Source organism: Parasteatoda tepidariorum, chromosome 5 (genome assembly GCF_043381705.1).
Source record: "Parasteatoda tepidariorum isolate YZ-2023 chromosome 5, CAS_Ptep_4.0, whole genome shotgun sequence".
Classification (NCBI taxonomy): Eukaryota; Metazoa; Arthropoda; class Arachnida; order Araneae; family Theridiidae; genus Parasteatoda; species Parasteatoda tepidariorum.
Window position 1 is genome coordinate 43,514,578 of NC_092208.1, and position 6,731 is coordinate 43,521,308.

At 26.5% G+C, this 6,731-nt stretch overlaps 1 protein-coding gene across 2 annotated transcripts in view; it reads right to left on the reverse strand.

Annotated features, from left to right (window-relative positions):
* Positions 1-4,624: 4,624 nt before the first annotated feature.
* Positions 4,625-6,731, reverse strand: part of LOC107452247 (uncharacterized) — a 36,333-nt gene continuing 34,226 nt past the window's right edge. For both annotated transcript variants that reach the window (XM_016068602.4, XM_043039980.2), the window contains exon 4: positions 4,625-4,858. The gene's annotated coding sequence lies outside the window, so the exon portion shown is untranslated. The remainder of the gene's footprint in view (positions 4,859-6,731) is intronic.

A 6,731-nucleotide genomic window follows, 5' to 3' on the forward strand; every position in this document is an offset into this window, starting at 1 on the left:
GGAAAGTAATAAATTTTATATTTACTTTTCGAATGGAAGAAAACTTTTACTTGAACCTGATATATTTTCAGAGTTTAAATAACTAATACTTTCTGTCCTAAATTAATTGCTACATTTGAATATTTTTGCACCAATGCTGATAATTTTTATAATTTTGTTTGAACAATTTTCAGAGATTTCAGGATGCTATGCTATCAATCAACATTTACTTACCATGCATTTTCCCCTTAAATCAGAACCAAATTAATTTCATAAGTCCAGGATTCGCACGCTCTTTCGACACGCCTCATTTTTTGAAGACTGTTAGAACTATCTTCCAGCTTATGAATCGAGAATTAATTAATAGTATAATTTTACTGTTGTCGATCTACTAAGCTGCATCGGAAATTTCCAAGTTCATAGTTAACTAAGTTAAGTTAAAGAATTTTTTTTTCTAGCGTAGTAGAAAAATTTATGTTTCAATATACGATGTAAATTTTAACTTTAAATGAAGTTTACTTGGTTCAGTAAATTTCTTTTATACTTGTTTTGCAAATATTAATAAAAAAACAGGGAAAAATTCGATAACAAATGATAATTCCCAACAATATACATGAATACACAAAAAAGCTAACTAATAAGGAAAGAAAACAGGCGAAAGAAAAGATACTTTTATGGGGGACGATCCCCAACAATGCCGTTATTTAAATACAAAATAAAATATGTGGAAATCCCTTATTATTTTGAGCTTTCTTTTAAAAAGTACAAAAACTACTCAGAAAATTGCTTGCAACTTTTAAAATTTTTAAACTATTCAAGTCGGACTGTTTTTTTATTTGTCACCAAATACGATTCTCTACAAAATTAAGAAGAATTCTTATTTTTTATTTTTCCCGTGCATGCGCTGTCTACTACTACTACTACTACTTTATTTACTCATATAAAAGAACTACTTTAATTACTCATATCTTGCACAATTTTAACGGAAATTGCTCAAGTGTTAAAGCAATAATTTTGAAAGTAATTTTAAATTGCTCCAAAAGTTTTGTTTAATTTTTTTGAATAATTTTAATGCTATAGAAAAAAATATGGAAGACACAAAAATTATTTTTTTTTGTAAAAATGTTCATATCTTCATAAATTAAGCTAGGTTTAAGAAATTTTGCGCAACTGTTGCATATAACAACCAAAATAAACAGTCACAAGTTACAAATTTATTGCTACATTTTTGGCATAAGGTGTTAAAAAGCACTTTTTTTCTGTTTCTCGGTCCCTCAACCTTTTAAAAGTTTTAAACATCACTTATATATGAGAAATTGCATACCCTACCGAACTTGATTTTTAAGAAACTCTAATAATTTAGTTAATAATTTATCTAGCATCCCACCATTTCTTAATCTTAGAAACTTTTTTTATAATTTAATCTGGTCCATCATGGTATTCATGCCTCATACTTGTTTCTTATCTCTTTTTTTATGATTTTGTTGAAATTTGTTCATTTGTCCCCATTGGTTAAATCACTTAGCACGTGTCTGTCTCTTTACTTCTCTATCATCTTTTGGTGTTTAGTTTCCGAGGAAGGTTCTTGTTTATGGATCCGAAACTATAATATGTCCTTGTACTTCCATTTGCTCAATATTTATGTCCCCCCCCCCAGTATTATTTTTTTTGTTTCAGTCAATAGTAAAATCTTGTTTAATTTGAGATAAAAAAATAATTTTTAAATTTAGTAATTGCTTACATTAAAAATTTGTAATAAAAATTTTTTTGTTGAAAGGATGCTAAACCTAAATGGGCTATTAAATACAGCTAAATTATTCAAAATCTGCAACAAATAATAAAACAATTTATACTTCTTATGCTTCAAGTGTGTATCACCCAATTATTTTTCTTTTACATTATTTATTTACACAGAATTAAAACCATTTAATTTTTCCAGAGAGCAATAAATTTACAGAATTTAGGGCAAATATGATAACATCATTAAGTGTTGACTGTAGTAATGCTTGCTTGTAATTGAGCCAGTTTTCTATAAAACAACAGAGAAGTCGAATTTTTTTATTATCTTTCATATTTTAGGATACATTCATAGTTTCAGAATGTTATCAAAAACTGTTTAATCAATCACTTTAACTACAGAACAAATTTTACTTAAAATTATATTGTTGGCAGAATTTTTCCATAAACATCGATGCCGATTTTATGAAATATTACTGAAANTTTGCATCAATGCTGATAATTTTTATAATTTTGTTTGAACAATTTTCAGAGAATTCAGGATGCTATGCTATCAATCAACATTTACTTACCATGCATTTTCTCCTTAAATCAGAACCAAATTAATTTCATAAATCCAGGATTCGCACGCTCTTTAGACACGCCTCATTTTTTGAAGACTGTTAGAACTATCTTCCAGCTGATGAATCGAGAATTAAGTAATAGTATAATTTTACTGTTGTCGATCTACTAAACTGCATTGGAAATTTCCAAGTTCATAGTTAACTAAGTTATTAAGTTAAAGAAAAATTTTTTTCTAGAGTAGTAGCAAAATTTATGTTTCAATATATGATGTAAATTTTAACTTTAAATGAAGTTTACTTGGTTTAGTAAATTTCTTTTATACTTGTTTTGCAAATATTAATAAAAAAAACAGGGAAAAATTTAATAGCAAATGATAATTCCCAACAATATACACGCTTTTTATCCCCAACAATGCCGTTATTTTTTTTAATAAATTTCGTTTAATGCAAAATAAAATATGTGCAAAACCCATTATTAATTTGAGCTTTCTTTTAAAAAGTATGAAAACTTCTCAGAAAATTGTTTGTAACTTTAAAATTTTTAAAACTATTCAAGTTGCCATACACGATTCTCTACAAAATTAAGAAGAAATTTTGATTTTTCCCGTGCATGCGCAGTCTGAAAAAACTGCTTTAATTACTCATATCTAGCGCAGGTAGTTTTCGAGGATTTTTCTCAAATGTTAAAGCAAAAATTTTGTAACTAATTTTAAATTGCTCCAAAAGTTTTGTTTAATTTTTTTGAATAATTTTAAAGCTATAGCAAAAAATATGGAAGACACAAAAATTAATTTTTTTTTATAAAATTGTTCATATCTTCATAAATATTTAAGCTAGGTTTAAGAAATTTTGCGCAACTGTTGCATATAATAACCAAAATAAATAGTCACAAGTTACAAATTTATTGCTACATTTTTGGCATAAGGTGTTAAAAAACACTTTTTTTCTGTTTCTCGGTCCCTCAACCTTTTAAAAGTTTTAAACAGCATTGATATTATATGAGAAATTGCATACCCTACCGAACTTGATTTTTAAGAAACTCTAATAATTTAGTTAATAATTTATCTAGCATCCCACCATTTCTTAATCTTAGAAGCTTTTTTTATAATTTAATCTGGTCCATCATGGTATTCATGCCAAATCCCCTCATACTTGTTTCTTATCTCTTTTTTTATGATTTTGTAAAAATTTGTTCATTTGTCCCCATTGGTTAAATCACTTCGCATGTGTTTGTCTCTTTACTTCTCTATCATCTTTTGGTGTTTAGATTCCGAGGAAGGTTCTTGTTTATGGAACCGAATCTATAATATGTCCTTGTACTTCCATTTGCTCAATATTTATGTCCCCCCCCCCAGTATTATTTTTTTTGTTTCAGTCAATAGTAAAATCTTGTTTAATTTGAGATAAAAAAAATTTTTAAATTTAGTAATTGCTTACATTAAAAATTTGTAATAAAATTTTTTGTTGTTGAAAGGATGCTAAACCTAAATGGGCTATTAAATACAGCTGAATTATTCAAAATCTGCAACAAATAATAAAACAATTTAATCTTCTTATGCTTCAAGTGTGTATCACCCAATTATTTTTCTTTTACATTATTTATTTACACAGAATTAAAACCATTTAATTTTTCCAGAGAGCAATAAATTTACAGAATTTAGGGCAAATATGATAACATCATTAAGTGTTGACTGTAGTAATGCTTGCTTGTAATTGAGCCAGTTTTCTATAAAACAACAGAGAAGTCGAATTTTTTTATTATCTTTCATATTTTAGGATACATTCATAGTTTCAGAATGTTATCAAAAACTGTTTAATCAATCACTTTAACTACAGAACAAATTTTACTTAAAATTATATTGTTGGCAGAATTTTTCCATAAACATCGATGCCGATTTTATGAAATATTACTAAAAAAAATTTTTTACGTTGAAACATACACTCAAAAACAAAAATATTATCGAAAGTAATACGTTTATTTACATTATCATTTACAAGTTAACTCTGACAAATGAAAACAAAAGTGTGATGTGGCACATCGATCAACGAATGCGACCTAAGACTGATAGATGGGTATTTAAGATGATGTTGATTGTAAGTGGCATTGGGTGTCCTATTTCTCCATCTTTTCCGTTAACTATGAATTTCCTAGTTGAGTTATGTATTTAACATTCATAGATTCAGAATGTTTTCAAAAACTGTTCAATCAATTACTTTAACTACGGAGCAAATTTTGCTTGAAATTATATTGTTGACAGAATTTTTCCATAAATATCGAAGTCGATTTCGTGAAATATTACTGAAAATTTTTTTTTTACGTTGAAAAATACACTCAAAAGCAAAAATATTATCGAAAGTAAGACGTTTATTTACATTATCATTTACAAGTTAACTCTGACAAATGAAGACAAAAGTGTGATGTGGCACATCGATCAACGAATGCTACCTAAGACTGATGATGAGTATTTAAGATGATGTTGATTGTAAGTGGCATTGGGTGTCCTATTTCTCCATCTTTTCCGTTTTGAAGTTTCATTTTTTGTTTCTTTCCTATCTGCGAGAACTCCATGTTTGTTAACCTGTTGTTAAAAAGGGAAAATATGAAATTATCAAATGATACAAAATTAAGTGTTAATGTATTACCAAATAATTTATATAAGGATACACACAGAAAACATGATTGTAATATTTTTAACTAGAATGTAGAACCTATATAAAATAAAACTATATGTGCTTATATACACTGCTTTTAAAAATGAAGCTTCTTATAAGAGGATAAAAAAACAACAACTGGGCTGTGGAGTTGGAGTCAATGAAATTTGTTCTATTCCGACTCCAGATAATATTAAATTAGTTCCTATAAATTAAAAGCAAAAAATAACTTTTATCATATTAAAGTATAATTAATTATTCTTAATTATTTTTTAATTATTATCAATACATTATTATTTATATTATTTTTAATGCTTATTATTATAATTATTATTAATAATACTTTTTAATAATATTAATTATTATTAATACTTTTTAATAATATTAATTATTATTAATACTTTTTAATAATATTAATTATTATTATTAATAACATAAATTATAAATATTATTAAATTTTAGTGTGTGTATTAAGGGCAAGAAAGTTTCATAAGTAGAATTTACATTCTTATAAAATTACATGCAGAAATCATGTGATTGTAATATTTTTAAGTAGAATGTAGAACCTGTATATAATAAAAATAGATATGTTAATATACGCTGCTTTTTAATATGAAGCTTTCTTATATGAGGATAAAAAACCTGGCTGTGGTGATATGATATTTGTTCGATTCTAACTTCAGTTAATATAAAGTTTGTTCCTATAGCTTAAATGCAAAAAAAAATATATCTTTTATCTTAAAAAATAATTATTAATTATTATTAACTAAATGTTATAAAAAATATTATTAATTGTAAATATAATTAAGATTAATTATGTTTTTTAATAAGATAAATTATAACTATTATTAATAATATTTTTTCTCATATTAATTATTATTATGAACATAATTATTATCAAATATTAATGAGTACTTTGAAAGTATTAAAGTTTCATGTGAAGAGCATAATTTTTATTGTGTTCTTACTGTGTTACTGCGTTCTGAAATGAAGATTAAAAGGATAAAAAGTTGGTAAGCTATAGCAAAAGAAATTTGCTGGTCTCCGAAAAATACAAAGTTAAAAGCTAGATCCGGGAGGTTAACTGAAAAAAAGTCTTCTGTCGTTATCAAATTATTAGACAAATATTTATAATTATGTAAACAAAAATCGGAAAGAACATTGATGCAATTATTTAAATTGTGACTTACCACAAAATTAATAAATAATTTTTCATCTTTTCCAAGTCGATGTCCGATTGAAATATTGAAAGAGTAAGCATAAAATTATTGACACTGTTAATCGAGAGATTAAGCCACTATGAAGGATAAAACGTGACAATTAAATGAAAAAAAAAAAATCAATGGTAATTTCTATCAATCATTACCTTGATAAAAAAATACTATAATAAATAGCTGAATGTTACAGAAAATTCTTAAGAGGAACAGTATGTTTCAAATGTTATAATAGATATACACTGGTTATCATAAATTAAGGAAAATTCACAAAAATCGCGATAACTCTTTCAAAAGTAAGCCAAACCGTGCAAAATTTGCATATGTTGTCCACTAAGAGTAGCTGAGTAAAATTGCAATATGCAAATTAGTGGCGCTGCACTCGGCTTACGTCATCTGCCTGGAGCATAAAAGTCCAAGTTTGAGAGAAAGCACACAAATTTTACTGTGATTGCGACATTGAAAATCTGAGATAGCCAATTCGTAATAATGACCTCTAGGCATCATTTGCCTGAAGAACTACGATGGAGAGCCATCGGGAGACTAGAGGCAGGGCAGAGTCAATCAGAAGTGGCCAGATGGCTAA